Source organism: Papaver somniferum, chromosome 2 (assembly GCF_003573695.1).
Source record: "Papaver somniferum cultivar HN1 chromosome 2, ASM357369v1, whole genome shotgun sequence".
Taxonomy (NCBI): Eukaryota; Viridiplantae; Streptophyta; class Magnoliopsida; order Ranunculales; family Papaveraceae; genus Papaver; species Papaver somniferum.
This window is the reverse complement of record NC_039359.1, coordinates 153276068-153300706: the sequence shown is the minus strand read 5'-3', so window position 1 is coordinate 153300706 and position 24639 is coordinate 153276068. Positions and strand designations below refer to the sequence as shown.

At 34.9% G+C, this 24639-nt stretch overlaps 1 long non-coding RNA gene across 4 annotated transcripts; it reads left to right on the top strand.

The window, feature by feature from the left end:
- The first annotated feature begins 20606 nt into the window (after positions 1–20606).
- On the top strand, positions 20607–24027 carry LOC113354142. Of its 4 annotated transcripts, XR_003361691.1 has the most exons (6): positions 20607–20747; positions 22384–22438; positions 22710–22794; positions 22916–22958; positions 23131–23368; positions 23678–24027. It is a non-coding gene; the product is annotated as an uncharacterized LOC113354142 (long non-coding RNA). The 4 variants fall into 4 exon arrangements; XR_003361689.1 differs by having other exon boundaries at positions 22710–22958; XR_003361690.1 differs by having other exon boundaries at positions 22710–22958; positions 23089–23368.
- Positions 24028–24639: the final 612 nt, after the last annotated feature.

Below are 24639 nucleotides of genomic sequence, written 5' to 3'. Positions count from 1 at the left end.
AATTTCAATAGCTCGCCCCGAAAATGAGATAACAAAATGTGTTTTCTTGAAAAGGGCACGTGGGATGGTACTTGCTAAATGCTAAAGCTCGTGGGATGAAGTGGTGGTGGGATGGTACTTGTCAGTACGATATTCCATACGCAAGCTGCAGTACATCATTACTTCTCTTCTTGTTTCAAGTAAACCACACTAACAACCAATCTTTGAGTTTTGACAGAATTGGTTAAAAAGACCAAAATCAACAATTTCTGGGTGAAAAGGACATTTAGATTTTGATACTGTTTAAATGGACAAGAATGAAAAAATAGTCAGGATGTAAACAGTTTCATCCTACCAATTCTCAAAAAAAAATTTTATTTTTAATTTACATCAGGATGCATCCAGTTTCATCCTTACTATTTTTTAAGGTTAAGTCACGATGAATCCAGTTTCATCCTTGCTATTTTTTTGGTGTCCATTTCACCCATACTAATTTTTACTCGTCCATTTGAATCATGTTTTAAAAATATTTGCACAAATGACCCATTTTCCGTTGAATTTTTCTATTCACAGTGCTTCTTGGTAAAGATGTTTGACGCAAAGGTTTCCACGTTATTGAATATCGTACTGACAGTAGAGATTAACGTTGACGAGAGTTGCAGCAGGGTTTATGGTTGAGCTTCTTTACTAAGGTTGAAAATAAGGTCTGACTCTGAATTATGTCATAGAAGGGGTAATTGTTGGGTAGTTGGAGTATGGTTTGAATGAACTCTATTTTATTTATTTTTTGAAGCGATTGAATGAACTATATGAAGAGGTTAGTAGAAATTATGCCAAATTATCAGTACTGTACTCCTATATATACAACCTCGGCGGATTTGAACCAAATTAAATAACTTGTACCGGCACAGACATTGGATAGTATTACCCAGGATTTCAATGCTAAGGAGTATTCCTTAGCGGGAAAACTTGAGTTTGCATAATGTTGCGAGAGAGTGCGCTCCTCTCTAGGCCTCTATAAACGAGTCAGCAGATGCTCAAACCAACATGCATTAAACGAATGTCAGAGACTTTTAAGAGACATTTTTCAGTGTTGACTAAACCATCCGAATTCCAAAAGAAGAAAATCGGGAAGACGCAAATCATTGGAAACGCATCCTCAATAACGGTATGCATGCATGTTGGCGTTTCATTTCATACATGGGTTTTGCTATAAAAGATTAATATGGGCAACAAATGAAACCCCAAAATTTTGCTTGTCACTCTAAAAAAAGAAGCTGAATCAGATATAAGGAATAGCAACAAAGATGTCAAGCATCCCAGAAAAGCTCTACCTTGATATCCTTTTGAAGGTACCAGTCAAATCCCTACTAGTTTGTAAGTGTGTTTACAAGAGTTGGCTTGCCATAATTTCCAATCCTGATTTTGTTAAATCACATCTTGATCTGACTATTCAAACAAACAACCCCAATTTCTTGCTTATGAACTATGAAGGAAATGATGTAATCCGCTCTATAAGTTGTGATTCTTTAACATCATCAAGTGAGCGTAATTGAAGATGATCTATTGAAATTGACAGATAATGTTAGTCGGTTGTGGTGTTCATGTAATGGTCTAGTGTGCATATCATATCCTTCTGGTACTGGTTCTAGGACAATCTTTTGCAACCAGAGAATACAGGGTGACACTTATACCCAAAAAACCAAATAGTGTGTGCATATGTGCTTTAGGATATGATCAGCACGCTGACGATTACAAGTTGATAGTTGGGGATGAATACAGGAATCATTCAGAAGTTCAAGTATATTCATTGGCATCAGATTCATGGAAATGCGCTCCAACCGTACCCTATTCTTTTTCTTCTGAATATTATACTCGAGAATCCGGGGTGCTTTTCGACGGGCACCTTCACTGGTCAGCCCTAGACCCAAACGATTTTAAAGTTATAGTTACTTGGGAGATCAGTAACGAAAGATTCAAAAAAGTGCAACTACCAGAAGAATGTTGGATGCACAATGAATATTCGGTTGAGAGTTTGGGAGTGTCAAATGGGTGCCTTTGTGTACTTGGAAAATTTCGCAATGATGTTGCAGTTTGGGAGATGCTGGATTATGGAGTTGAAGAATCTTGGACTAGACGCTATATCATTACTCATGGGAGCATCACGAGGGACCGATATTTTTTAAAGCTAATATGGTCTTTTGAGAATGGTAAGTTTCTATTCACGAGTTATAATGTTCTATTTATGCACGATCCAGAAGATGGAAGCGCTATAGAACTAAATATCCATAACACTAGGTTCAAGGGCGATTATGTTGAAAGCTTAGTATCGCTTAAGTCTGGTACTTATGTTGGGAGAGACGGTCGAATAGAGGAATTAAGAAGAGAATCCTGAAGAAGTATTGGAAGGGTGAAAAAAGAAACCTTTAGAAGGGTGAAAACATGTAAAAATGAAAATGTTATTAGTTCTTGTTGTTGCTATATTTCTCCAGTTTCTGTCATCAGTTTTAGATTGGTAAATTATCAGTGTGTTATAAATTTGGCACTTTATTATGTTTCATTTCGATTTCTCATAAGTTTGCTTATGTTTAAACCCTTTTAGTGTATGTTGTGAAGTTAATTTGTCGATAATCAATAATAGGCGTGATTCTCACTTATTCGCATCGTTTTAGTTCTATTAATATTCATGTATTGGAGTTCATAGCTTTACTAATGGAGAATCACAAAAATAAGCTCAACGGTGAAGCCGAACATGAAGTGGAACACAGAACTCTAGCGATGTGGGAAGTATCTCACGGCGGTCGTCCTTCGACTTCCATGCTTGTTTCAACATTCTTAGGGTGCTCAACAAATACGATCCCTACATCTCCCTAGGAATTCCACCACCCGCCGAGAATTGACGCCTATGTAGTAGTTGTTTTAATCTAATATCTTTCTTTTATTCTCATGTATGATGTGGTTGTTCAATGCAGTATGTTTTATTTATGAGATTTATGGTGCAATGTTTAATCCAGGAAAAAATTAAATTACTTGGCGCAAATGTGAAGACATCCACATGTTTTGTTTTAGATAATCATAATAATAACACAAAATAAACAGCAAACTAAATAACATAATACCATAGTGAATCGATTTGTCCTTCAACTTCAATCATCCCACTCCACCAAAAAACACCTAGGACATTCCCAGAAATGCCTTCCATACGTGTCTTCTTCAGAAGAAGTCCGCAAATGCATAAAAGTCTTGCAACTAGGATTTGAGCATCCACTGATTCTCTGTGGACAATGTATGTATTTGTGATCTCCATACCCACAATGCTTGCAGTGTAATAACTCCTTCTTCAATTTGGCTTTAAGTTTGAAGTTTTTGCAGAGTGTTGCAATCTTTTCTTCTTCTTCTTTTTTAATCTTCGTAGCATCATCTAACATATGTGGTTCCTCTGGAGAGTTGGGATCTTGACATTGCAAATACCTGAGATTTTCCGGTTGTGATTCAATCACCATTCTGATGCGTGAACAACCTTCCCGCGGACACTTTCAATACATCCAAGGGCATTGCATAAGACTGTGGTTATCCATGAAACATAATGGACAAACCTCTTTTGCTTAGACACATAATATTTGCTTCGTTTTGCCGTTAGAAAACATGGTGGATATTGAGAAAGAAATCTGTTGGTTTGGTTGAGAATAAAACCTAGTGTTGTATTTATAACAAAAAAACGCCCCAACTACGATGTGGTCGGCCGCATACTAAGAGTATGCGGCCCCTCTTTCCTTCTTGACGCGTCCGGGTCTCAACGAAATTTACTTTTTCAAACAGTTTTGGTAAGAAAAATGGTCATCAAAATAATAACCACTTATACAAAAAGTAATAACTTCCAAAGATAAGATAAGGAGAACTTTTTATTTTTATTCTCTAGATTTTGTCATCATTTTTTTTCTTTTCTCCTAAATTTCTTTCCTCCTAAAATATCAAAAACTCTGTGATTGAAGTTATAGAACACCGCGATTCTAATAAATCCGGCTAAAACATAATTAATTGTTGAAGAAGTTGAAGAAGATTACTCTTTATGAATCTCCTAACAGGAAACAAAATAAATCACAACCCTCAAGTAAGTAATTGTTTATGACACTTATGAATGTTTTGTGTTCTGATTTCTTATCAAATTTTAATTTGATTAATCAAGTGATGTTGAAAGAAACAAAAAGGAGAGAATAATATTGAAGTTAATTGGAGGATTATCTCTTATCATAACTAAGAAGAGGGTTTGTTGTTTCCCAAAAATTAGAATTTTTGTTTCTTTCAGAAATTGGAATCTTTGATTTTTATGTTTATAAGAAATTTGTGATATTGCATGAATGATTTCTATTCCATCTAGATTACTATTATCTTTTTCCTAAAACTGTAAAAGTGAAATCTCTTTTAAGAATAAGACGTGTCGAAAAGAGACGAGTGTATGCGGCCCAACCACATCGTAGCCGGGGCGCAAAAAAATAAGTGTTGGTAATTCGAACGGGCGGTTTTACTACAAACGTCAACTCCTATGGTAATTCAAATGGGCGGTTGTAGTAAAGCCGCGCGGTTTTACTAAAAACGCCAACGACTAAATTTCCAACGACTCGATTTTCTTTCATGACCTATAAATTCCAATCTTCTCATCTCCAAAATCACATCTTCTTCTTCTTCTTTTTTCTAAAACTTTTAATGTCTGTCACTCTGCAGAAATGTCTGTTAGAAATCGTGGTACCAAGTTTATTGAAGAATAGGATATAACTATGTGCAAAGCATATTATTTTCGTAGGGTAATCACTGGTATGGGCTCTCAAGACGGTTTTTTTTGGGAGAACGTTTTTCCAATGTTCGTCTCACTGACGGGAAACCCAGGAAACCGAGATGCTTGTCGATTGGGTGCTCGTTTTTAATCTATTAGACTTGCAGTCCAGCCATTTCTTGCTCTGGTAATGGAAATTGATCGAGAAAAGTTCATCGATGTAATTGAAGAAGAAATAATCCAAACAGGTCTTGATAATTGGAAGGAAGCTCACGGTAAACCTTTTCGTTACGAAGCGTGTTTTGGAATTCTAAAAGATGGTCCATCTCAAGCACATCTCTACTGCACTCGAATGCCTCTCCCGATCTTTACAATGGAAGAAGATGTTACTCTTGTTCGATCTTGATTACATCGTATGATGAGACCAATGAACAATGATTATTTCTGGGAAAGCGTATTGGGACATTTTGTAGCATCCCGGAACGAAACCATAAGAAACAGTAAGAGCCTAGAACTAAGAATTGCATTCATCACTAAGGAAGTCAAACATTATACGGAAGTTTTGTGGATGGTTCACCGTAGCAATTCTGGATTATCCCATGAAGAACTGGTGAGTATCTTACCTTTGTCCTCATGGACTCAACTACATGGTAAATATCTGAACTTGTTGTTTATCTATTTTACAGAAAACCATCGCTCAGACCAAGTTACTGAAGAAAAGCGGAAGAGAGTTTAAGCATTTTGAATGCTATGAACTCTACAGAGAGAATGTTGCTGGATTTGATGTAGTTTGATGTTTTTGTTGTGGTTTATTAAATTGTAGTTTGATGTTATTTGCAAGTTTAAATTGTAATAAATTTCGCTTAATTTGAAGTGGAAATCTATTTTAAAATCTAAATATTTTTTCATTGATATTACTGCCAATTCTTTTACAAGATATAAACTTAGACAATAATAAAAAGTACTAAACAACTTCAATAAATCAAGTACAAGTTTTATCCTCCTGTTTATGTTCATTTGACGTATCTCCCATTCAACGCGCTCTTTCACAGTTTCGCCTTTGTTTTTGAATTTTTTGTTGCTAACTTTCAAAACTGGAGCTCTTCTTTGTCTTTTAGCAGAACATTTTTTTGGAGAAACTTCAAAAACTTGCACTTCCCTCTTACAATTTTCATTTTTTTTAAAACTCTCACATATCTTAGAAACAACAGCTTCAAGTTTTGCATCGCAAAAAAGTGTGATCACCTTTTCAGCCATTTCACCAACAATAAACTAAAAATTTGAAATAGATTTTAAAAGAGAAAATTCAAGAGAAGTGAATTTTGGTGGGAGTGAATTGTTTGAAGATGATGGTAATTTAAATAGGTAAAAAGTGAATTTGAATTTTAAAAAAACTACCAAGTTGGAGTTTTTCCTACAAACGCTAGCGGTCTTGCTGGAGCTCCGCGGTAATTCTTCGAACGCCGGCGCTTGTGCTTTCAACGCCTGCACTTAAGCTTCGCATGCTGGCGTTTATCCTTAGCTCGGGAGCTTGATGATCAACCGCTTATTGTTGTTCCATAGTGGAGAAACCCGTTTGGTCCACCTGGATCAACAACAAAATGGATTTGGGCATTGCCATATGAATTGCCCTACAGTCCATATGGAAGCCTTTCGATAATCTAGGAATTATCAATAGGTACCATTATAGTGTTCTTAGTTAGTGGCAGGTCCACCCATTAAAGTCCACTAATCAGAGGTCCATAATTAAAAGAAAACGTGAAAATGGACCAATTTTTTTAAGCCCAGGTCCTGTACACGTGCGGGACCAAAGATGTGTATTTCAAAAATTCCTAAAATAACCTTCACCTAACAAATAACATTTTAAGTTTTCTATATTCTCGATCAAAAAAATTCAGATCGGTTTTCTTCTCTCCTTTCTCTTTCTTCTGCTGTTGTTGGTGCTGGTGAATTTAGACGTAGGGTTTCTGAAGGTCGCCCTCTTTTTGCAGGTATGTTATCTAATATTTTCTATAATGTTTGTTTTTGTTTTCTGTTATGCTTTCAACTGAATCATAAAGATTAGATCGATTTCATGATTTTGGTAACTCGATTATAATGATGTTCTCTATGTTAGTGATTTCTGTGATTTACATTGTTTATATTTCTATTTGTGAATTGCTTTTTTTGTTTTTGTTTTTATAAATCTTCTTTGTGATTGTTCGATTCTGTTGTTTCTCATAGATTCTTAAAAAAGTGAGACATCTATGCTTTCGATTTCATTATCTTTCTGTTTTCGCTTCAAAATCAGGCTTGTTTATACTTTCAGATCGTATTATCCAGCAGTACATATACGGAATACTCATAAAGCTCGGTCGTTTTTATTCTTTTTTATGAATCTTGTTCATATTTATTTTGTTATTTGGTTATATTATCATATTTTTGATGATTTTAGCTATCGATTTTATTATTTTTCTGTTTTCGATTTGTTTGTACTTTCAGATCGTATTATCCATCAGTACATATATGGAATACTCATAGAAACTGCTCTTAGATTCTGGTTCTTTCATAGATCTCTCATTTTTTTAATTTGATCCATCAGTACGTATGTGAAATACCGTATTATGTGCTTCGATTCTGTTGTTTCTCATAGATTTTTAATTATTCTTGTCATGAAGTTGATTTGTAGTTCATGAAACTGCAGTACATATATGACATACTCATAGAAACTTCTCCTAGATTTTGTTTCTTTCATAGATCACTACAACAAAACATGGTTTTTTCAATGAAAAATATCGTCACAAATATTTGATTTGATGTCACAAATATATTTTTCTGACGTTTTTTTGTTGTCGGGAAGTGCGTTATAAAAACAGGTGTTGCAAATAATCCAACCGACGCTAAAAGCGTCACTTATGTCGAAGGTTCTTTTCAGTAGTTTTTTGTGTCACAAAAATGTTTCTTCGTCACAAATAGCTTATGCGTCACAAATACTGTTTTTTTCATTTATACTGAAAAATCCTTTATGTGACATTCGTGTATGTAACAAAAAGTTTTTATTTATAACGATTGAAGATGCCACAAACAATCCTTATTTTCAACGCATTAATGCGTTATAAAATTGGCGCATACGCAGCGGATACACCCGTCAGTAATAAATCTTATGTATAACGGTTGAAGATGCCACAAACAATCCTTATTTTCAACGCATTAATACGTTATAAAATGAGCGCATACACAACGGATACACCCGTCGGTAATAAATCTTATGTATAACGGTTGAAGATGTCACAAACAATCCTTATTTTCAACGCATTAATGCGTTATAAAATTGACGTATAAGCTGCGGATACACCCGTCGCTAATATATGTTATTTTCAACACGTAATAACATCGTGAATAATAATTATATACTACGTATTATTATGTCATATAAATAATTATATTTACCACGCATAATATTTGTAGATACAAATATAATATGGGCCACGTTTATAATCGTGGAATATATATACGCATTTGCAACGCAGAGCTTCAAATTTTTGGGAAGGAATTATCCGTCGTATTACAAATTTATAAAAGTAGGTCTCATATTTTTCAAATTTACTCAGAAATTGTAATTCATCAAAGTTAGACTACTAAATTTTTTCGAAAAGAAGCAAATCATAAATAGAAAATATCTACAATGTTCATTAAAGGACACCACTAATTAAGAAACTTAACATTCTAAACTGAAGAAAAGAAATGATACCACTACAAATTTCAAAAGTGAAACATAAAGCTAATTCTAAACTGAAGAAAAACACGATACCACTTGATTTTACATAAAGCTAAAAAAAGAAACAGAGATGCACATCTCAACTGTTGGTCCCTCAACAATCATCTCAAGAGGTGCTTTGACGGTTCTCAGGAGTGCTTTGATGGTTCTCAGAAGTGCTTTGACGGTTTCCCTGTATTTCAAGCAACATTCTTCTTATATCCATTGTGTCAGTCACCAGCCCCTGTATTGTGCGATTTTGTTCTTGTTCATTGTTGTTGAAGATGCAACTAAGAACGATTTACTTGATCCTTTTACTTCAACATCTGCTTTGATTTTAATTTCAATTCCAAACACTTGGGGAAAAAACAGCACAAACCTGTGATCCCGGTTTAGGGGTACTGCACTTTCTCATGTTGCAAACTGTTTGAAAAGAGAAATTAATATTTCTGCAATTTGGACAGGTCCAACCACTGTCACGAGTCGAGTCTACAAGTTTCGGCAAACTGATAGTGGAGACATCAGTATGGAATAGGACGTGCTCTGACAGCAGAAAATTAAGCAATACCATTTACGATAACAACTTCATATATGCTTACTGACTGACTTTCTTGGTGGATTTTCATCTTGAAATAGCCCTGGCCTTGAGACCTACACAACATCAGGCATCAGTTCATTCATTGCCACGTAAGAGATATATCGAAAAGGTTGAGAATAAAGAATCAAAAAAAGAGTGAACAATCAGGTACCCACCATAGCAGTATGACCCATTGGAAAACTCAAATCCATTCACAGCTCCATCTTGCCAATTCTGAAAAAGAGTGACACATCTACATAATCCATTCACAGCTCCATCTTGCCAATTCTGAATCTCAACCTCTCTTTATGGTCACTATTTGAGACCATTACCACCATTACTCCATCTCATATCACAGTTCACTGTCTCTTGCAATATCATGGGACAAATCATAATCGAACACACACACATTCAGTCATTCATATTCACCCATTCCTGCAACAACAATTTCATCCCTAATCCTAGACAGAAGAAGAATGAAAAAGAAACAATCATAATCAGTACAAGAAACAAAACAATAAATCACCCAAACTCAAGGGTAATAAGTCATTTCCAAGGGAATTGAAACTGAAAATTAAGAAGAAAAAAATCACAACAAGGGTCTTGAAGAATTATACCGACTGGATGCGGAGATTGCGGAAGCCGGCTGCGAAGCCAAATTGCAATTAGCTCTCCAACCATCAATAACAAGACTTGGACCCAAACAAGCCCTAGTTACAGCTTCAGGATCACTAAAAGTAACCTAATAACCAGAAAATCAAGCACAAGTGTCAGTAATGATCAAGATTATGAATAAGTAACATAAACCCACAACAGAAGATGAAAAAAATACTTACAAATCCATATCCTTTCGATCTTCCAGTATTCTCACATTTAGTACCAGCACAAGCAGATCGACCCACAGATTCTTCCTTGTATTTCAATGGCAAAAGCTTGAAATCTGTAATTACCCATCTGGTCCTTCCCTTGTATCACAAAGCCACAACACCAGCATCAACACTTTCAATCCAATCTGATTATCAAACCAACAACACTAGCATATCACCATTCTCGCTGTAATTTCCACAGTTCACAACCAAATCAGATACGAGAAATCCCTAATTTCAACTCACTCAAAAACCAAAACCAATTAAAATCAAATAAACCCCTAAAATTTCAACCTAATCTCAAAAAACGAATTACCCATCAACAATTTTAAAACAAATCCCTAGCTGAAAAACAAATCCTTAGCTGAAAAAGGAGGAAAAAAACAATCTTCAAAATTCTAAACTCCTCAGATCATCATTGGAGTTAAAATCAGTTACAAGTTTAACTATTTAACAACAAATAAAGATGGATCTCAGTAAACATCGAAATAACAACGAATCATACTTTCTTGATGATACTGAAGTTTGAAGAGAGTTAAAAAGAGTGATTTCGTGTTACTGGTTTGGTTGAAAGAGAGAGAAAGACATGTAGGTGGGTGAGTTGTTAGTGTGAGAAACGGGATCTATTTTAGCAAAAGATGCAGGAGAAGAGGAAATGGAGATGGGATAGAGAAAGGAGGCAGAGAGATAGATTTAGGGTGTTCACTAGAACCCATGAATTTCTTCACCTATCTACCGATAGCAGCGACTGCATCTCAATCTTCATTTCCAATCCATTCATCATCAATTAATCGATGTGATATTTGGTTTCATTTGTTCAGATGTAGAATTTGAGTTGGGGTTTTTTTCTCTGAGGGAGGGGAAGATGAGAGACGAGAGAAAAGTGAGTGAACGAAGATAAGTGAGAGAGAAAAAAATTGTTTTATCTAAAAGAATTTGAACGGATAAGATGTGGTAGGATGGGGTCATACGGATTATGAAAATATTTTGACGGCATAGATTTATGTTAAGAGTGTCATACGGATTAAGGAAAGTGTGTTTTATTTGTGCTTTCTCTTTGTGTTAATACGAACTCATGTTTTCGGTTTAATTATCAATCTTCGACATGAAACAAATCAAAAAAAAATATTAATAAATTTAGGTCATTGTTATCGACATTCTGATATAAAAAAATCCAAAAAATGTATAAGAATGAATCGGGAAAATGAAAAATGAATTCGATAATTAGTGTGTTTCTTTGTGCTTTCTCTTTGTGTTTTTGTGCTTTCGCTTAGTGCTTCCGGTTTGAATTTCGACTAGTCACATAGGTCATGAAGTAATTTTGAAAAGTTATACAGGTAACGAAGTAGCTTTAGTTCACACTAGTAAGCTCAGGTTATAAGATTACTAGAGATGGACCACGAAATTCAGGATGGTTCTAACTTCAAACTTGGCTGGATACATCATCAAAATTGAAAAATATGAAGCTCAGTGTTGATTGGAACTTTAAATTTGGTATAACAACATACAAACTGTGAACCAAGAAGCTCCGGATGGTTTTGACTTCAAACTTAGCATGATACATCATCGAAATCGATAAATATGACGCTCAATGTTGATTCGAAATTCAAATGTGGTATAACGACATACAAACTATGAACCAAGAAGCTCCGGGAGGATTCTGACTTCAAACTTATCACGATGCATCATCAAAATTGATAAATATGAAGCTCAGTGTTCGAACTTCGAATTCGGTATAACGACTTACAAACTATGAACCAAGAAGCTCTGAGAGGGTTCTGACTTCAAGCATAGGATGATACATCATCAAAATCGATAATTATGAAGCTCAACATTGATTTTAACTTCAAATTCGGTATAAAGACAAACAAACTAGTAAAAGTGAGTTCGCGGATAATTAGTCGATAAGCATGATTTAGCAATGTTGGTGGGAAGCTGAGTACTAGCGGAATGAATTAGATGGAATCAGACGAGCAACCAGTAAAACTAAGTTAACTTGGAGTGAGTTCATGGATAATTAGTCAAGATAAGCATGATTTAGCAATGCTGGTGAGAAATTGAGTAGAGTGGAATGAATTAGATCTCAGAGCGAGTTTCTTTCTCGAAGTTGCCAGAAAATGGTTTGTTTAAGGTTTCATCTAATTTTTCGATGGAATCTTACTTGTAAATGGGTGGATTCACCGTTCTTACAAAGTTTCTGACTTATAGTAGTCCACTCCCTCCCAGTTTTCGAACTCGGAGCCACTTTCTTTCTCGAAGTTGCCATAAAATGGTTTGTTTAAGTTTTCGGAGAATTTTTCGATGGAATCTTACTTGTAAATGAGTGGATTCATCGTTCTTACAAAGTTTCCGACTTATAGTAGTCCACTCCCTCCCAGATTTCGAACTCGGAGCCACTTTCTTTCTCGAAGTTGCCAAAAAATGATTTGTTTAAGGTTTCGGAGAATTTTTCTCAGAAACTTATGAAAGACGCGATATCGATCAATTTTGTGCGCTTAGTTCTATTTCTTCGGTCTCAATTTTGTGCGCTTAATCCGTATGAAAACCCAAAATTAAATATCTGCTACCCAAAAAATTACACTATATATTCATATGACTGTAGAAATGGAATTTTGGAAAAAATAGCTCTCAGTCAAAAAAAAGGGTCAACCGCTGGATGGAGCAGCGTCGCCTCTGAACGCCGAATAAAACAACGCGTCCATCCCAGCGCCTAACCATTCGGCGTTATTCTCTGGAATATTCGCGTAACGCCGAACCATTCGGCGTTTTGGTTACTTTTTGAGCGCCGCACCGTGTGTCCGTTATTTGCTTACGAATTTGTTTGTTACTTTCGCGTCATTCTGTTTGTTGTAGATGTAATTTTGTTGGGTAAGATATTTTAATCAATTCATAAGTGTACTAGTGTTAATCAACTATATATATACAAAATTATGTAAGGAAAACTGCCTCCAAGAAATTTGGTTAGGTCGAATAGAAGAAATGTTTTCTAAAGTCTTTTAAAATATAACAATGTTCATAGGAGAGTCAGTGCCCCAGGAACAATGACCGCCTTTACTAGGGTTTTTGTCCAATTATTATATGTCAAGGTTCAAATACAAGCACAAATGAGTGAATTGAGGCGATTGCATCAAATTAAGTGATTGTAAGCAAACACATATATGTTTCATTTGTAATAAGCAAAAATCAGTATCGAAATATTAGGTAAAACATCGATAAAATATGAACATATTCGAGTAAATTGGAAATAACACATATTTTTAGTCGTGTTTAACAATAATAAATGAAAGGCTCTCCTTCACATATAGACATTGGTATCAGATTGAAAAATACGGGACAATAAGATGGGAAGAGTCTTCTTTTCTTTTTTCGAAGAAAAAATATACTAAGTAAAGAAAACAAGGCAAAACTAGTTACAAAGATATCGGGTAGAAAATTGCATATTAAAAGTTAACTTTTACTCGAACTTGTTCAAATTTGATATCAGGTATTCTTAATCAATCACAACACTCAAAAGGACTGAATTTCTAATTTCTTTAATTTTTACTCAAACATTGTTTGACCCCCATTAACCATATAATCTCAATTTTTCAATTATATTTTCTCCCACAGGATGCAATATTTACGATCAAACCAAGCCTAATCTAACCAAATTTCAAAAATCAGTGGAGTCGACGGATCCCATTTGTCTCTTACTGCCTCCGTCCCTGGAGATGATTATGTCAGACTCGAACCCAGGACCTCCTCAAACACATGAAAATTTTCTGAAACGGGGATGACCAGCTGAGTTAGATACCAGATTTTTTAATAATATCTTGATTTTCTAATATTCATTTACATTTATCAATATCGTGATTTTTTATGAACATTTTCTTTGCGAAAGACTTCTTGCACGTGTTTGCAATTAGCACTTCAGATACTACTTAGGAGAGACGAACCTAACATGAAAAGCAATGTAACAGTTAATTATTACCAACGTATCACGGTCGACCGACCATAGCCATTTTACACACTCTACATTACACTACCTAAATACCACTGAAGCAAAATATACGTGGGAACATAGCAGAATGGTATATGGGCACATGTGGTGCACCACGTTCTTTTGTAGATGATCACGTCTATCTACCTATACTGAGAAGAATTAAAGTGGCCTATGTATATCTTAACAGGAATGAAGGGAAAATTTTCCGCCAAAATACCGAAACACTTAAATTTCTGGAGGTAAAATTTTCCGCCAAATCAAATCAAAATAGCCCACCCGAAAACCGGTGAAGAAAATAAATCGTGTCACAAGATTTTCGGCAAAATATCCGACCTCTATCGCATATTCTCAACACGTGTCTCTGAAGATATCAGGGGTAAAAAGTGAACCTGTTTTTTTCTCTTCCTTCTTCTTCTCCCAAGACCAAGACTTCCCACATCAAACTCAAACCAAATCACCAAATCTAGCAGAAGAAGTGGAGAGCTCATTCAACTGGACTTTTATCGAAACCCTTTTTACATGCATCTCCATCTAAAGAGGAATTACAACAGGTAAATTGGATTTTGTTCGATGTATCAGTAACTCCGATCTATTTTCTAATTTCATACTCTGCGTGTTTGATTTTAGAAAGGAAAGAAGACTAGTCTGAATCATCAACCCACTTTCATGCTTTTGCTCTTTGTACTATGAAATCAAATCCTAGTTCCCAAATAAATGAGATTTTGTGAAACTTAACATGCATGTTAACTGATTGATGAAATTTCTCAAAGGAATTTAGTTTTCAATTGCTAAAACTCATGATGAAAGATAATACTTTTTGATCTTGGACTCTCATGATGAATGAAAATACTTTTGGGTCTGGGACATTGGATGAGAAAATAGTGAATACGTTTGTCAAAATCACACTGAGAACATGTTTATAAGTATGAAAGAGATAAACTTAGGAGAGAACATCACCTTATATGTTTTTAGACTCCTCTTTCCAGCAATGGCCTTTTAACACTTCATGATGCGTTTTTAGTCTTTATTATTTTGCAAATCATTGTGCTAAAGATACAGAATTTTTAAACACATGGAACTGGGAGTTGAAGATGAAGTTGGAAAAGGAGAATCATCAACCCACTTTCATGCTTTTACTATTTGTACTATGATTTTTTTATTTTTTTAAGGAAGATTAGAGATCTCTTTACTTCGAGCCACTGTATTTGCTTCAGAAAAAGAGCAGAACAATTAGGGAGTTTTTAAGGAAGATTAGAGATCTCTTCACTTGGAGATGATGATATTCTGGTTTTGTTGAGAAATTTGGGAACGTATTTCGTTAATTATACTTACTAGTACTTGAAATATTAGAATGTTATTACATTAGGTGGATAAGGATATCAATGCGACTGTGTTTTGCAGTGTCGTGTGCTACGCTAAGGCACAATCTTCCTGGGAGTTTCATTATATTAGTGTTTAATTTCTTCAAATTTTGGTTCATTATACCTTACTTTTGATCTGGTGTATGACAATTGCTCAATATGTCGCAGGTTGAACACTATACATTCTCCGGTGCCCTAAATAAAGATATCAGATTGCGAAGGAGAACCATATAATTTTGAAGTTGAATCATTAGAATCTGGTAATGCCGTTGGAAACCATATATTGTCTTTTCTTATTTTCTAATCGGTCTGGTTCAATGAAACTTGTTGTAATATCTATTAGTCTTATATGGCTTTTGGATGCATATCATTGAACAATAACCAATCATCCATGTTTATTAACTTGGTTTTTCTGTTCTCGCGGATGCTGAATCTCGTCTATGCCACTAAAATTGAGAACACCTTAAGCAGTAGCTAGGACAGTAAAAACTAATGATATCAGCATGATCCAAGAGTAAAAGAGTATCGTTTTCTGGTAGTCATATACCCACTGGTTGAACTTATCTAAAGTTGTTCTTATTATTGTGTTAATTAAGCAGCCTAACTAGCAGCGGCTTAGTGTTTAATGGTCACAACTTTGGGATTGTTACCAGTGTCATTTTTGTATACCGATTTCTCTAGATTTAGATTGGTGTTTTAATGTTGGTCTTATATGTGAGCCGCACTTCTGAATCAGGGCATAAGTAATGTAGATAATATGATTCTTTTTGTATTAGGTAGAACTAGGCCTCTTAAATTTATATCTATACTGCCATATAATCTACTGTATTTGTGGTAATTGGGTATTGTTGTGTTGTGTGATCATATACTTTGATGGTTGTTAGAATTTTTTAAATATCATATACTCATTTGTAATATTGCAGGGAAGTGGGATCGACAGTCAAATTATCTCTGTGTCCATATTCTGCTTGTTAGGAAAATTGTTTATATTTTAGATTAATCTCAGTCTACGTGCTTTTCTTCCTTGAATGATGAACTGGATACTTTATGATTTTGTGTCTCATGTGCTAGTACGTAACATGTAGAGAATAAAAAAATGCTTATCTTATATGTGTAGAGCTTGGAAATTGTGAATGTTACTTGAATACACCAAAATCTAATAAGTTTGACTCATTTTTATCGGCACCATCTTATTGTCTCATAGAAGTTTAGAACACAGTAGACGTATATTCTGAATGTTACTTGATGATGGGAGTCATGTTGTTTAGGAAGGTTCTTTAGTCTTTTACATATATCATTTAAGATATGTCCGAAAATGGGTTTCTGGGTTCAGTGTTAAATGAGTTATGTATCAATTATGTATGAGCTTGGTCCTATTACATCGCTCTGAAGCATTTGTCGTAGAAATGATCATTAGTGTAAGAGATTTGTTCACATCAGTGTTAGCATAATTAGGGACGTCACATTTATTTGGTTGATATATCAGTGTTGGGTGGAGTTCCATTGCATGGAAATTCTAACATGGTTAAATTTCTTGCTAAATTTATTTTGTCCCTAATTATGTCCTACGTCTTGTTAAATTTCTGCGACGTTTCTTTTGAGGACATTTAATTATGGTATCCTGGTTTCAATCTTGGGTTTGAATCAAGTATACAATGTTCTTATTTTCCATTCTTTTTTCCTGTATTAGAGTGCTGAGTCTAATTAGTTTGTTTTTCAAGGAATTTAACTGCTACAATATGGATTAGAGTTGGATGCAAGGAAAATCTAGGTTGCATCCTGCATATAAAGGAGGTCTTAAAGAATTTATCAAGATTGTTCCCGATCACACAGATAGCATGGGAAGGACTCGTTGCCCGTGTGCCCGATGCAAAAATAGTCATTTGGAACCCATCCAGGTGGTTGAAGATCACTTGCAAGATTTTGGCATACACATGAATTATACACTATGGATACACCATGGCGAAGATTATGAAACTGTCTCTGATGACGACGATGTTGATGAGGAAGAAACACAAGGTTATACAGCTGATGGGGTTAGTGAACTTCTTGAAGATGTGTGTGCCAGAGCAAACAACAACGAAAGTTCAGGTACACGAAACAGTTGTGAAATTTAACAACTGTTTGCAAGAACTTTTCGAAGTTAGAGTTTGTTGTGAGGTTGATGTGAACACATCGTCCAAGATAATTCTTGAAATGCATCGTCCAAGATAATTCTGGAAATGCATCAAGTTGCAATGAGGAAGTTACTAATTCAAGTTGGGATAGAAATGATGTCGCCGCCGAAGAAGTTGATATAGATATTATTTTTGCTGATCTTGAAGGTTCCGAGGACTATATGGAAGAAGAAGAACTTGAAGGAGAAGGTGGTGTTTTAAGTGAATATGATAGTGAAGATGAAGGTATTATATCAAGTGGTGAGAGTGATATTGATTAAGGAATAGTGTTTCTCAACCAATTTCTTTTTTTTTTTGTATGTGTTGTAGACCTCTTTTTTCCTTTATTTTTGTATAGGATCTTGGTTGCTAGTTGTTTGGATATGTTGACCTGTTATTTTAATGAAAATTGTCATTTTGAACTATAATATTAAACAAACTATCGAAGATATTAAAAAAGTGTGGAAAGGAGATGCACCACACAGCTAATTTTATATTAAGAAAATATTTTTCATTCTAGCGGTCATAGAAAAATGGTGCAACATTAATAATCATCGTTAAAATTATACAACAGTGCTATTGTGAAACATTAATAATTATCGTTAAAATTATACAACAGTAATAAGCATCGTAGTGGATATAAAATTTGAAAGAAAAATTCAAATCCTATAAATTCTAATAAGCTAAGACGTTGAACTTGTAGTTATAACATGAAAAATTACAAACTATTCATTTTATAACATATGAAAACGTTTAAAATTAAAACCATTTATTATGCATTAAATAGGTCAAGGACAACCACTGTATTTACAACATTTTATATTATCGATAATGTAAAAAGATATTTCTAGTAGATGCATGCCTTGCAAAAATTTTATTATTCTGACATTATTTTTGAGTGGCAAATAAAGGATTTTATCTGCATCATAAAATGTTAGTAATACATGAGCTTACTTGCAACGGATGAGAGTGCTAGGAAAAATATATTATTCTCCACGACTACACAATGTCGTGAATGATTGGATATTTGTGACAGATTTTAGTGTTGACAATATACATGATTATTTGTAACATATCTGAAATGTCGGTTATAGAAAATAATAAAAAGTTTAAATTAAAATTAAAAAATAATAATTTTTCCACACTTAAAAACGTTGCGAAAAATCGTATTTATTTTATTTATTTTTTATTTTAAAAATAAATATTTGCGAAAGAATAACAGATGTAGAAAGTAACTTATTCTGACACTTCTGGGGTTTAAGCTAACACAATATTTTTTTGACATTAAAACTGCCGCGCATAACTAATATTTATGACGTTTTCAATGATGTTGCAAACATATTGTCACAAATACGTCTGTTTGTTGTAGTGGATCTCTCATTTTTTTAGTTTGATCCATCAGTACATATGTGAAATACCGCATTATGTGCTTCGATTCTACTGTTTCTCATAGATCCTTAATTATTCTTGTCATGTAGTTGATTTGTAGTTCATGAATCTGCAGTACATATATGGCATACTCATAGAAACTTCTCTTAGATTCTGTTTCTTTCATAGATCTCTCACTTTTTTTAGTTTGATCCATCATTACATATGTCAAATACCATATTATGTGCTTAGATTCTACTATTTCTGATAGATCCTTAATTATTCTTGTCATGCAGTTTGATTTGTAGTTCATGAATCTGCAGTACATATATGGCATACTCATAGAAACTGCTTCTAGATTCTGTTTTTTTTCATAGATCTCTCACTTGTTTTAGTATTGATCCATCAGTACATATGTGAAATACTGTGTATTAATACTGTACATCTTTGCCACATTTACAGGTTCAAAACATGTCTGATGCTGAGTGATCCGATCCAAATACTTACTCCTATGCATACATCTATTATAAGAATCATCATTTTTCCTTCCTTCTGGCAACCAGGCTATGTAATGCTGGTATTAATTGATAGTCCCGACAGTTCCTTCATAAATGCCTTTCTACATGGATCAGAGAGTGCACCAGCTCATTGTATATTGATGTCTACTTTCCGAATGATTCATACACAGGTTTGTACTTGCCATTTTCTTTGTGCTTTCTCTTTGTGTTTTCATGAATCTTCAGTACATATGTCACATACTGATAGGAAGTGCTCTTTGTTATGTTTGATTCAGTACGTATATGAAATACTGAAATAAATGATCTTTGTTACGTTTGATTCAGTACTGGAATTGGATATGAAGATGATCTGGAGCTGCAGTTCAGAACTTATTGCAAGAAATGGCAGATTTTGAATGATAGGAACAAGAGTTGCTATTGGTTCAGATTTGCAAGCTTGTGAAAATTGGTGGTGTTCTTGATAAAGTTACAAATTGGTTGTGATGTGTGTTTGAAAGAAGGTGTGCTGAAAATGGATTTGGAGGAACATAGAAGGTTGGGTTGCTGATGTAAACTGAAGATACATATGAGATAGAGGAGGAATTGTATGTGGTGATTACTGTGAACAAAATCAGTGGATGAGATGTTCGTCTCAATGTGTTTATGAAGATGGTATTGCTGTGTAAACAGGGAAGAAGAACAAGTCTGTTTTGCTGCTGAATTGAAATGACAATGGTGTTGATGTAGCTGTTGCAGTTGTGGTTTAAGCTAAGAAGGTTGTGATGCAGCAAGAGAGAAGATTACTGAGAAATAAAATAGTAGAAGTACTCAAATTTGTAAACAGTATAGCAGATATGTACTCAAATTTGTAAACAGTGTAGCAGATATGTACTCAAATCTATGGTCGTTTATATGTTTTAATTAAATTTGGACCTCCAGATAAATAAAATCCTGATTTGGTAGAAGTATGTTATTTCACACGTACTTAAACAGTGGGGTATATTAGTCATTTCTATGTTTTCAAATAACTTTGTACCTTAGGATAAGAGTAAAATCCAGTTGGACCCTGCTATAAATAACCTTATCGGCTTAGGACCAAACAAGAAATTTTCCTTCGATAATTTAAAGCCTAGATGGCCGTAGGTGCCATCTGGAGAATATGCAGTGTTGGCAGTGCGGGCCTCAACTAATCCGTGCGGGCCACATAGGCACACACTGTTTACACCCACACCGCCACACGAATCACCAAAAGCGCCAATTCGCGTATATAATCCGCACCATCTCTGAAAGTAAGAAGAAGAAAGAAGAAAAAATGGCGGACAAAGCTAGTAGAAGTCTGATAATATATGGTGATGGACTAGTTAAACAAATCTCATCATCACACATTCATCTCCATGATCTAGTTTCTCGAGGTTGCTGTGGATTCTTATCTCTCACCCAATCCCCTAATGCAGGTTCGTTTTTTTTAACTCAATTCCAATTCAAATTCTCTTATTCTTTTTTCCATCAATTAATAAACTTAGTGGTGGGTTTTGTATTTTTCGTCTAATTGATTGATGGGTTATTATCAAAATCTTAAATTCATCTTCCATTTTTTGGTTTCGATTCGTATGATTAACTCTCGGAAAGCACTTACCTTTTTTTTTTTTGCAAACATTTTTTTTTGCAACCAACTTGCTAATTGAAGTGTAGTAGCATTAGGGTTTAACGCTTTGAAGCTGGACAATAAGTGGTTCCATTTCTTGTCGATGTTGAACTAAGGAGATGGTCAGTAGATTCATTTACAATGCTGCACTGCACCTGCACAAGTAGAAATTGTCTTGTATGTAGACACCTCTTGTTACACCGAAGGTCGGAAAGGCGAAAATTTAGACTAGGTAACTAGGTTAGTATGAGGGAGTTGTTTTGTCTGAATAACCTTTGATAATTCAATCTCTTCAGTTTGAGTTTGCGAATTTTATAACATTTCTTTGTGGGCAATCTACCAACTCTGGAAAATGAGCAAATCGTGCTGTTAGAGCTAGTTGACAAATTTGGTGGTGATCCAACGTACATCTGGGGCCTGTGCTTCTTCATTTTTGTTTGAAGTTGGGGTCATCTTTAGATCCTACTTCCCAACTGAGTTTGTCACTGAAGCTACATAATTCTTGTAGAGTTTGGAAATTGTAAAGGTAAAGCTAACACGGAATGAGTTTCTTAATTCAATTCAAATTCAAATTTAAATTCTCTTTTTCTTTTCTTTTTTCCATTACTTAGTAAACTTAGTAGGGGTTTTGTATTTTTCGTCTAATTGATTGATGGGTTACTTTCAAAATCTTAAATTTAGCTTTTTTTTTTTTTAGTTTTGATGCATATATCAGCATAATGGTTTAACTGTTGAAAAAGACTTAACATTTGCCGCACACTTTATTCTGCAACCAATTTGCCAATTGAAATTTAGTAGAGCGATGACGTGACTTGAAGCTGGGGTCAAAAAGTGGTTCCATTTGTTTTTTTTGTTAATGTTGAACAATGATGGTCATTAGATTCATCTATAATGTTGCACAAGTAGAAATTGTCTTGTATGTAGCAGGTCCGTAAAGATAGACCGTAGGGAGTTGTTTTGTCTTTGACAGTTCAATCTCTTCAATTTGAGTTTGCGAATTATAACATTTCTGTATGGAGAATCTACAACTCTGAAAATGAGTAAATCCTGCTGTTAGAGCTGGTTGGCAAAGTTGGTGGTAATCCAATGTACATCTTCAATGACAAGAGCTGTGCTTTTGCGTTTTTGTTTGAAGTTTGGGTCAACTTTTAGATTTTACTGCGAATTGTGCACCTTTTAGGACTAACGTAGTCAGTGTTTGTTTTAGGTAGTAGGGTGGGAGGTTCATGTCTCTGTTGTTGAATGAGGCATTTAGATTATTTTTTTTGCAGGAAATGAGTGGTTTTTCATCTTATATGAGAATCATGAATTCGTGCTTTTAGTGCAAAGCTAATAATTTGCTTGAAGTATCTTGTTTTTGCGGAGTTGAGATGTCCATCTATTTCACTTTTGCATTTCGGATATTGATTAGAAAAATGTAATTAACATCTATTTCACTTTTGCAGGAGCTTCAACTGGCACTTCTCCAGGCACCTCATAGAGAATCTTTTTCTTGATAGGGTAAACACATTCACATCACCTAGAACCACTCTATTCAGATCAACTAATTAGATTGTTCTTTACATAATGATTTAAGAAACTGAGAGCAATATTGATAGGTCCATAACTATAGGTTTCTGATAGTTTCATGCTTGCCAAGTTAGAGATTTAATCTTGGTCCTTCTTGCTCTGACTGAAATGTTAACCATTTGGTCTATTTTATCTCTATTTTCCGTAGTCTCGTTTCCTTGAATCTAATTTTCTTCCGTTGTGCTTGCACTTTTATACACAGGTTTTTGATCCTTTTGATTGAGGAATTTGTTCATTCGCTTAGTGTTTTCCATCCTTATGCCCCAGTGGAGGAAAAAATTGACTGTGTGGGTTAAAATTTAAAAATAAGTATGTTTTCTGTTTTGCTTATTGATTCTCATCTTGATTCTTAATGCCTCTCTCTCTCTCTCTTTCTTTTTCCTCTTGGGATTTTCTGCAATCCTTTAGGCTGTATGATTTAAGACAAACTGGCTACATCGAGCGAGAAAAAGTAAGTGCATTTATGTGTATGTAATTTGATTTTGCTGTAACACCATCTTGTACCTATAATATTGTCTGTTTTTGTTTAGCGAACTTTTAAGATGTATCCAACTGTCCATCTGTTCCTGAATTTTATTCAGTTATACTTGCTTACGCTGGGACACCGCATTTGCTGCTTCTAGGTTCAGCAAATGGTTATTGCAATATTAAACGAGTCAGACTTGAGGTTATCCGAAGACCTTCTGGAGTCTATTATTGATCAGGCAAGACATGGTTAAAACTTAGAAATCTTCTCCATTTAATTTATTGTTTCAGTAGCATCATTTTGATGCCGAAGCTGATGCCGACAAGGATGGTAATCAACAAAGAAGAATGGAAATCTTTTGCACTTCTGAGGAACATGACTCTTCCTTACCTGAAGTAAGTCACGTCTTCCTTTTCTATGTTTCTTTGCAAACTTGACTACGACTTCCTTACCCAAGCTTTCTCCTTGATTTCCGTTAACTCCTCCTGCATTTTATCTTCCCAAATTAGGGTCCTGGGAAGAAGTTTTGGTTATCGTATCCAATATCAACTTACTTCGTTGGAATATGTCTTCCCATTGTTGTCTATTGATCTGTCAGAATGCAAATTTGCTCTGCCCGGATATGATTTGCTTGTACGAGTTTGGTGTTGAGTATATATTCTTGTTCATGGTTTCATTTTTCCTTTCCTCTCCTCTTCGTACAGGGATATCACTACTGTTTTCCCAAGCTTTATATTCAACACGACGGTTGCAGACTGAAATTTGAACGCTTCATATCATTCATTCCTCTACGAGGTTCCTGAGAATCGGATATATTCAGCTGCAGAATTTGAATTCAACAGATGATACTACATTACCCTCCAAGCATAGAAGCAACCATGTAAGCCACGGCATTGTATTCTTTGCACTGTAAAATGGACATCAGTACCACCAAATGAGGTCAAAACAAGAACAATAATGTCGTATCTCCCAACTAAAAGTTGTTCAGAGTCCCTCAGCTGAAAATTATTTTGTTTTCGTCCGATGGAGGCGATTCTTCTTGTATATCAATTCAATGGATCATTATATGAAATGAACATACTAAAGTTCTTGTCAAACTAGGACTCGGATTACCCTTTCCTTATTCCACCCGTGTATCGGATTCTATTCTAGACCATGGCATTCCGATTCCAAACCGAATTACTCAGACAAATGGCCCTCTAATTATATTTCGTTTACTCTGGTCGGTGGGCAGGGGTGAGTACGGGCCGGTATGGACCGGTTTTCGTCTCATCCGCATCCAATCCATTGCATTACGGATTTCAAATTTGGCATTCGCATCCGATCCATATCCATCGGATTTGCATCCAATGGAAGCACGGATTGGATGCGAATAATCCAATAGATTTGTTTTAGTTAAATTTTATGGTAAAGAAAATAAAGCTAACACAAATGGCTCCTTATAAAACCTACATATCCTATATATGTATGCAAATATAAAAACGTCATGTTCAACATCCCAAACAAACATCTTAAAAATTCCTAAATGATCCATAGTATTTTCTAGAACTATATAAATGCCCTTAATTTAACGGATATGGATGTCCAATGAATTTTCAAGGTTGCATCCGAGCCCGATCCGTTATCCGTTGGATTTCAAAAATTCCATCTGCATCCAACTCATTAA